Raw genomic sequence first — 9,594 nt, forward strand, 5'->3', positions numbered from 1 at the left:
ATAATAACTGGGAGCTATCAACTACCACTTTTAGGCCTGACGGAGCAAGAAGGAGGACCAGTTACTAGAACCTGGTGAGCTGTATGTTGAAGACTGCTGGTTATGTTTTAAGGGACATGACCAGCTGAGGGTAGCAACCCAGTGGGTAGGAAGTTGTGGGAATAAATACTGTCTTTTCTTTCTTTCAATCTCTTAATACAAGGGTTGCTAGATTACATGGGAAATACCTATGCTAAAATATTGCTGAAATTCAAATTTAACTGGGTGTCTTGTGTTTCATCTGGCAAGACTAACCAGTACTCCCCATTGGCTGAACCAAGACAAAGCCAGAGCCCAGAACAAGCTATTGATGCAATCATGGGTCCCTTTGGGTTTTATTTTGTAGTCAATAGGGATAGTGGTAGATTTTCAGGAAAAGGATAAATACTAAGTAATACTTTATTTAATATTCACAGCAACACTACTTGTGAGAGTATAGTGAATGTGTTAGTCACTCAGTGTGTCCACTCTTTGCAACCCTATGGACTGTAGCCTGCCAGGTTCTGCTGCCCACGGAATTCTCCAGGCAAGAATACTGAAGTGGGTAGCCATTCCCTTCTCTAGGGGATCTTCCCAACCCAGGGATTGAACCAGGGTCTCCAGTATTACAGGCAGATTCCTAACCATCTGAGATACCAAGAAAGCCTATGGTGGTGAAGTCGCTCAGTCGTGTCTGACTCTTTGCAACCCCGTAGACTGTAACCTACTAGGCTTCTCCGTCCATGGGATTCTTCAGGCAAGAATGCTGGAGTGGGTTGCCATTTCCCTCTCCAGGGGATCTTCCCGACCCAGGGATCGAGCCCAGGTCTCCCGCATTGGAGGCAGATGCTTTAACCTCTGAGCTACCAGGGAAGCCCCCCCAAGTGATAGCATAAAATGCACATTAATGAAAGAATGAATAAACTGCAATGGTCACAAAGTGGAATGTAACACAGCAGCGAAAATAAACTGAAGACACAAACAACAACATGGATTTTTTTGTTGTTGTTAACCATCTCAGTTTATTGGTATCTGGATTTTTTTATAAAAACATCTTAAATAAAAACAGCTAAACAAAAAAATAAAGTATATTTAACTTATGTAGGGTACATGTCTTAAATTTAATGTACATGTTATTTCTTTTATATACATATTGTCTTATGTTGATATCCTAACCAATCCTGAATAATCATTGGAAGGACTGTTGCTGAAGCTGAGGCTCTAATACTTTGGCCACCAGATGAGAAGAGCCGACTCATTGGAAAAGACCCTGAGGCTGGGAAATAATTGAAGGCAAAAGGAGAAGAGGGCACCAGAGGATGAAATAGTTAGATGGCATCACTGATTCAATGGACATGAATTTGAGCAAACTCTGGGAGACAGTGGAGGACAGAGAAGCCTGGCATGCTATAGTTCATGGGGTCACAAACGGTCAGACAAAACTAGACAACGGAACAATAAAAAGTGTTTTTAAAATTGCATTTATTTGTTAATTTTGGCCGTGCTGGGTCTCTCGCGTGGGCTTTTCTCCAGTTGCAGAGAGCGGGGGCTACCCTCTAGCTGGGGTGCATGGGCTTCTCACCACGGCGGCTCCTCCGCTGGGGAGCACGGGCTCTAGGGCTCTTGGGCTTCAGAAGCCGTGGCTTGTGGGCTCAGTAGCTGCAGCTCTTGGACTCCAGAGCACAGGCTCAGTAGTCGTGGCGCACAGGTTTAGCTGCTCCGAGGCATGTGGGATCTTCTCGGATCAGGGATCGAACCCGTTTCTTCTGCATTGGCAGATGGATTCCTAAGCACTGAGCCACAGGGAAGCCCAACAATTATTTTTAACACAATTATTATATTCCAGATTCATTCTCAACCTCTATGTATCACTAAGTAGGAAGTTTTGTGTTACTATACAGTTTATTGTCAGTAGAATAATTTTCTTTACATGATTGCCTCTTGTGCATTTTTAGCATATTTTTATGATGGTATAATTATTATGTAGTCAAGTAACTATGACAATAGATGGGGAAACAGTGGAAATAGTGACAGATTTTATTTTGGGGGCGCTCCAAAATCACTGCAGATGGTGACTACAGCCATGAGATTAAAAGATGCTTACTTCTTAGAAGATAAGTTATGACCAACCAAGACAGCATATTAAAAAGCAGAGACATTACTTTGTCAACAAAGGTCCATCTAGTCAAGGCTATGGTTTTTCCAGTAATCATGTATGGATGTGAGAGTTGGACTATAAAGAAAGCTGAGCACCCAAGAATTGATGCTTTTGAACTGTGGTGTTGGAGAAGACTCTTGAGAGTCCCTTGGACTGCAAGGAGATCCAAGTTGTCCATCCTAAAGATCAGTCCTGAGTGTTCACTGGAAGGACTGATGTTGAAGCTGAAACTCCAATACTTTGGCCACCTGACATGAAGAGCTGACTCATTTGAAAAGACCCTGATGCTGGGAGGGATTGGGGGCAGGAGGAGAAGGGGACAACAGAGGATGAGATGGCTGGATGGCATCACCGACTCAATGGACATGAGTTTGGTTAAACTCCGGGAGTTTGTGATGGACAGGGAGGCCTGGCATGGTGCAGTCCATGGGGTTGCAAAGAGTCAGACATGACTGAGCGACTGAACTGAACTATTACAAAATCAAGCTATAAAGTAGTTTTATTATATCCCCAAATCTCCACAAACTCTTCTATAGTCAACTCCTCCTCCAGCCCTCGACCTCTGGCAACCACTTACCTGTCTTCCATTGCTACAGTTTTGTCTTTTTCAGAATTTCATATAAATGGAGTCACACAGCATGTAGACTTTGGAACCTGGCTTCTTTTGAATGAAGGAATAAAGCGTAATGCATTTGAGATTCATTCCTGTTGTTGCATGCAAATTTCATTCCTTTTCATTGTTAAGTGGGATTCCACTGTACAAATAGTGTATCAGTTTATTCAGAAGTTTAAGGACATTTAGGATATATATCAATCAGGACTGATATGTGTCAATCCCCAGAAAAGCAGATCCAGTAAGATACGTGTGTGTGTGTGTGTGTGTGTGTGTGTGTGTGTGTACACATCTCTCTCTCTTGCTCAGTTGTATCTGACTCTTTGTGACTCTATGGACTGTAGCCCACTAGGGTCCTCTGTCCATGGAATTCTCCAGGCAAGCATACTGGAATGGGTTGCCATTCTCTTCTCCAGGGCATCTTCCTGACCCAGGAATTGAACCTAGGTCTCCCACATCGAAGGCAGATTGATTACCATATGGGCCGCTAGGGAAGCCTGTATACACACATATCTATGTATATATATTTATACATATAATACATGCATATATACATCTATAGATGCATATATATATCTATGCCTATCTATAGCATCTGTATCAATATCTGTATCTGTATCTATCAAGAAAAAGAATTCATTCTGAGAAATTAGTTCATATGAGTGTGAGACAAGTCCAAAATCTGAAGGATAGGCCAGCAGTCTGGAGACACAGGCAGGACTTCTATGCTACATTTTCAAGGCAGAATTTCTTCTTCTCTGGGAAACATCAGTGATGCTCTTTAGACCTTCAAATGATTTAATGAGGCCCACCTGCATTATTGAAGATAATCTCCTTTACTTAGTAAACTGTAAATGATAGTCACATGTACAAAAATATCCCCATAGCAGCATCTGGACTAATGTATGGCCAAACAACTGGGCGCTGCTGTCTAACCGAGTTGGCATAAAATTGTCACAAGATATGCCCAGTGTTTGGTGACTATGAATACAGCTCTATAAACATTCCTGATAAAGGTTTTGTGTGGGTATAAACTTTCATTTCACTTGAGTAAATAAATCAGAGTGGGATAGCTGGATCATATAGTAAGTTTTATGTTTAATTTTATAAGTAACTGCCAGATTGTTTTCCAAAGTGGTTAGAGGTGAGAAATTAAGGTAGAGTCTCTTAACTGATGATTGTGTTCAAGTTAGGGTCCTGATCTAACAGACCTGAGATGGGTGATTTGAAGGACTATAGGAAAGAGCATCGTGTTAAGAACTCTGGAGAACCTAACAGACCCTGGTCCCCACTGTCACAGACCACAGACTTGAGGACCCTTTTCATCAGATCAGAGGTTGGTGACTTTTTGAAATTGTTTCTAAATGACTTTGCACGCAGCAGAGGCTGAGATTGCTATGGGCTGGTTTTTCAACGTGTCTATGTTCCTCATTTGTCTGATTTTAATTTAGATCAGCCTTTTGCTACAGGTTTTAGTTGCTTGATTTTACAAAAAGTAAAGGCCTTTCATCATTTACAGCACCCTCTTAGGTCTAAGGCTTAGCACTGGGGAGGGGAAGGTTAATTTTTCCATTGGCGCAACCATGTTGATGCTTTATTTTCTTTGTAGATGAATTCTAATTTTTATCAGCTCTCTCTACGTAGTTTTTAAAATATCAATGTGTATACACACATATTTATGTATACACATTTATACATATAATACATGCATATATACATCTATAGATAGATGTTTCCTGGCTTGTCAGGAAACCAGAAATTCTGGAACCTCTTCCATTTCCTCTTTCCAGAATCATCCCCATTTTCAGTATTTACTCCCTATCTTTAAATAGCTTGACTATATTTCCATTTCCCGTTCCTCAGTTTTAGGTATTATCTATTGACTTCGGCCATAAAAGATAAGAATTTATCTTTCACCCCTCATCTACCATACAAACACATATTTTGCTGTAATATAATTTTGGTTAAATCAATTTTCAGTGTCTTTATTATTATGACCATGTAAATGTTATGCACAGCTGAGCCAAACAATACAATTACTTCTCCTCTCCAATGTAACTTCCTTTTCATGGAGTTGGGAAATGTCTTATTTTTCTGTTCACTTGGTTTTTCATGTACTTATTTACATTATCTCCCAATTCTGTCTCAGTTGTTTGCTCTCCTTTCAGTAAGAGCCAACAAACTAGGTATTAATTACATTCCATCTTCCTGAAGAAATCTCTCTCAGACTCTTTTTAAAAGATTGCAGTAATATAGACACAGCAAAGCTTACCCCGGATGCCGTTTTTAGTGTACAGCTCAGCGGCATTAAGCACATTCATTTTAGACAACCATCAGCTCCATCCATTGCTGCCACATTTTCATCATCTCAAACTGAGACTCTGTGCCCACAAAACACCAGCGTCCTCCCCAAACCCCCAGCCCTCACCCTTCTGCCTGCTCTCTGAATTCGACTATTCTAGGCCCCTCCTGTAAGTGGAACCATACAACATTTGCCCTTTGTGACTGGCTTATTCCACTTAGCAGGATGCCTTCAAGGCTCATCCATGGTGTAGCATGTGTCGGAACCGCCTTCCTTTTTAAAGCTGAATAATAATTTCATTGCACGTATAGGCCACATTTTGTTCATGCATCCATCCATCAGTGGGCACGTGTGTTGCCTCCACCTTTCGGCTGTTGTAATGCTGCTGTGAACACGGGTGTATGGTTTCTCTTTGAGATCCTACTTTTAATTTCTCGGGGGTATATATTCAAAAGTGGAGTTCTTGACTCATATGGTAATTCTGTTTTTAATTTTGAGGAACTGCCATACTGTTTTCCACAGTGGCTGCACCATTTTACATTCCCATTGACAGGGCCCAAGGGTCCCAATTTCTGCACATCGTCACCAACACTTATTACTTTATTTACTTTTTCTGGCATTTTCCATAGTATCCATCCAAGGGGGTTTCGGGTAGGAGCCTTTCCTCTTGACTGATCTTTTAAGGTTGTTTCTTTGGTTTTTGTCATGTGTTTTTGTCCTCTCATATTCTCAGTCCTCCTTCCATACCCTCCCCAGGGGACACTTTCTCTCACCTCAGACCTCAGTTACACCTACAGATTTTTTACTCGGGTAGCTAGTCTGGGTCCCTGAGCTCTAGACTTCCATATCCATTTGAATGCTGGGCAGCTTTAAATACATGTGCAGTCACTGAGAGCAAAACCAAACACATTTTCCCTAAAACCTGCTCTTCCTGTGTTTCTGACTCAGTGAAAGAATTCACCATCTGGGAAGATAGGCAAGCCATTAACACGTGGAGTTAGCTTGTTTTTTTTTTTACCCTTCTCCCACCTTACTGCCATCCTGTTATCTTGTATCCATAACTTTGTCTTTTTCATTGCTACTGCCTCAGTTCAGTTCAGTTCAGTCGCTCAGTCGTGTCTGACTCTTTGCGACCCCACGAATCGCAGCACACCAGGCCTCCCTATCCATCACCAACTCCCGGAGTTCACTCAGACTCACGTCCATCGAGTCAGTGATGCCATCCAGCCATCTCATTCTCTGTAGTCCCCTTCTCCTCCTGCCCCCAATCCCTCCCAGCATCAGGGTCTTTTCCAATGAGTCAACTCTTCGCATGAGGTGGCCAAAGTACTGGAGTTTCAGCTTTAGCATCATTCCTTCCAAAGAAATCCCAGGGCTGATCTCCTTCAGAATGGACCGGTTAGATCTCCTTGTGGTCCAAGGGACTCTCAAGAGTCTTCTCCAACACCACAGTTCAGAAGCATCAATTCTTCGGCGCTCAGCCTTCTTCACAGTCCAGCTCTCACATCCATACATGACCACTGGGAAAACCTAAATCTACCCAATTTGTAACTCCTTTTCTCTTACTTGTTGAAATTTAGCCCAAAAGCTCAGCCTGAAATCTTCCATCCCTGTGATAATCTAGACACCTGCTTGAGTTTTCCTGCTCCAGTATAGGCCTGATACTACTCCTCTACTTAAAACCTTGGAACATATGTAGACGAGAACCCTGGTGGTGCAGTGGTAAAGACACAAGAGACCCAATCCCTGGGTCAGAAAGATCTCCTGGAGTAAGAAATAGCAACTTACTCTACCTGATCCAGTATTCTTGAATGGAAAATCCCATGGACAGAGGAGCCTGGTAGGCTACAGTCCATGGGGTCGCAAAGAGTCGGACACTAACGAGCGACTTCACTTTCTTTTTCTCTAACCGATCCAGTATTCTTGCCTGGAGAACCCCAGGGATGGGGCTGCACAGAGCTGGACATGACTGAAGCGACTTAGCAGCAGCAGCAGCAGCAGCTACTCAATCCAGTATTCTCGCCTGGAGAATCCCAGGGACAGAGGACCTGGCAGGTTACAGTTCAACGGACTGCAAAGAGTCGGACACGGTCGAGTGACTGAGCACAGAGGGACGGAGAATAGATGGATTCTTCTAGGGAAGAGCAGAAAGGGGAAGACTAACCCTATGATTCGAACTTCTCATGAAGATAATAGTTTTGTACTGACAACAGGCATAAACTAGAGAGCCCGGAAACAAACCTGTGCATGTCAGAAACTCTGGCACAGGACTCTGGTAACCACGAAGGTACCTTACTCAAAATTCCCTCCAAGAGAACCGGGGCTCAGAGCACAGTTAGTGGACAACCTCTTGGTCTCGCCCAGATTAGAAGACAGCAACTTTATAGCCACTGCAGCATTCGTGCAGAGACCATGCTCTCGCCCAAGGCTGCTTTGAGCCAGGGGCTGAGAGAGCAGAGGTGCAGGGGTCGAGTCGTTTCTGTCTGACATGGGTCTCCACTAACAGGCAAAATTTCCTCTAAGGGTCTCCAGTGACCTCATCAACTTTAGCTCCGAGTTGCACCAAGTTGGAGGCAATTCCTAGCCAACCTTCCTTGCCCACTTCCCTTTTCACACGTGTCCAACATGTATTATGGGATTTTTTGCCTATTCCTGTCCTATTTCACCCTTCACAAATTTTCCTTCAATGCCTCTCTTGATCTTCTAAGGACCCAAATTACATGATGACACAAGGAGCATATCAGATCAAATGGGAAACACTGTGTGGAACTGTTCAATGAATGGAACTTTAAAATAATGATTATAAATGTGGAAGAATATGAAATTGGATCCCTACCCTATATTTGCATAAAATTTTAACTCCAGGTAGATTAATGACTTAAATTTCAAATATTAAGTTTAAAAACTTTTAGTAGAGTCCATGGATGAATATCTTTTAGAATCTGTGATTTAGAAGTTGAGGTAGGAAAATATTTCTTAAACAAGACACACACACACACACACGCTCCAAACAGATTTGACCGCTTTAAAATTAAGCACTTTGGGGACTTCCCTGGTGGTCTAAAGGTTAGGAATCTGTGCTTTCACTGCTGAGGGTGTGGGTTTAATCCTTGGTCCAGGAACTAAGATCTCAGAAGCCACTAGGTACTGCCAAAAATAAATAAATAAATAAATTTTAAAATTAAGCACTTTTGTTCATTAAAGGCATTTAAAGAGACAGCTTATAAACTGGGAGAAGATATTTGCAATATATATAACTGAGAAAGGATCAGCATTAAGAATTCCTTAAAATCAATGAAAAAAAGCATATATAACCTAATAGGGAAATGGACCAAAGATATAAACAGGCATTTTTCAGAAGAGGAAACATATGGCTGTGAAATATGAAGAGACAATCTTATTGATTATTAAATGCAAATTAAGTCCAAACTGAGCTAACATTTTGATTGATAAGTGTAAAAAGTCTGACAAAGCAAGTGTTGAAGAAGTTATGGATCCACTCATAAAACCTCCTATATAGTGCAAATCTGTGTATCCCCTTGGGAAAAAACGTCTGACATTATCTTCTAAAACTGAATACTCACTACCCCATGATTCAACAAAACTACTTTTACATATAGACTCAAACAAACCAAAGAGAGCTCTTGTAAATCTGTAACAGAAGAATATAAAAATGTTCATAGCAGCATTGCTCACAATAGCAAAAACCTAGAAGAAACCCAAATGTCCATTCATGAGAAATCAGACAAAATCTGGTACGTTCACCAGCTGGAATCTTATACAAGAGTGAAAATGAATGAACTAAATACATACAATATGGCTGAATCTTACAGTGTAGTATATGAATTTCATACAGTATATGAAAAAAGCTCAAAAAGATACAAAGACACCATTTCCCCTCTCCCACTCTGTAATAGACTTTATTTCTGAGCAGTTTTAAGGTCCATCACTTCATGGGAAATAGATGGGGAAACAGTGGAAACAGTGTCAGACTTTATTTTGGGGGGGCTCCAAAATCACTGCAGATGGTGACTGCAGCCATGAAATTAAAAGACACTTACTCCCTGGAAGGAAAGTTATGACCAACCTAGATAGCATATTAAAAAGCAGAGATATTACTTTGCCAACAAAGGTCCATCTAGTCAAGGCTATGGTTTTTCCAGTGGTCATGTATGGATGTGAGTGTTGGACTGTGAAGAAAGCTGAGCGCTGAAGAATTGATGCTTTTGAACTGTGGTGTTGGAGAAGACTCTTGAGAGTCCCTTGGACTGCAAGGAGATCCAACCAGTCCATCCTGAAGGAGATCAGTCCTGGGTGTTCATTGGAAGGACTGATGCTGAAGCTGAAATTCCAATACTTGGCCACCTCATGCGAAGAGTTGACTCATTGGAAAAGACCCTGATGCTGGGAGGGATTGGGGGCAGGAGGAGAAGGGGACGACAGAGAATGAGATGGCTGGATGGCATCACCGACTCGATGGACATGACTTTGAGTGAACTCTGA

Source organism: Capra hircus, chromosome 26 (assembly GCF_001704415.2).
Source record: "Capra hircus breed San Clemente chromosome 26, ASM170441v1, whole genome shotgun sequence".
Taxonomy (NCBI): Eukaryota; Metazoa; Chordata; class Mammalia; order Artiodactyla; family Bovidae; genus Capra; species Capra hircus.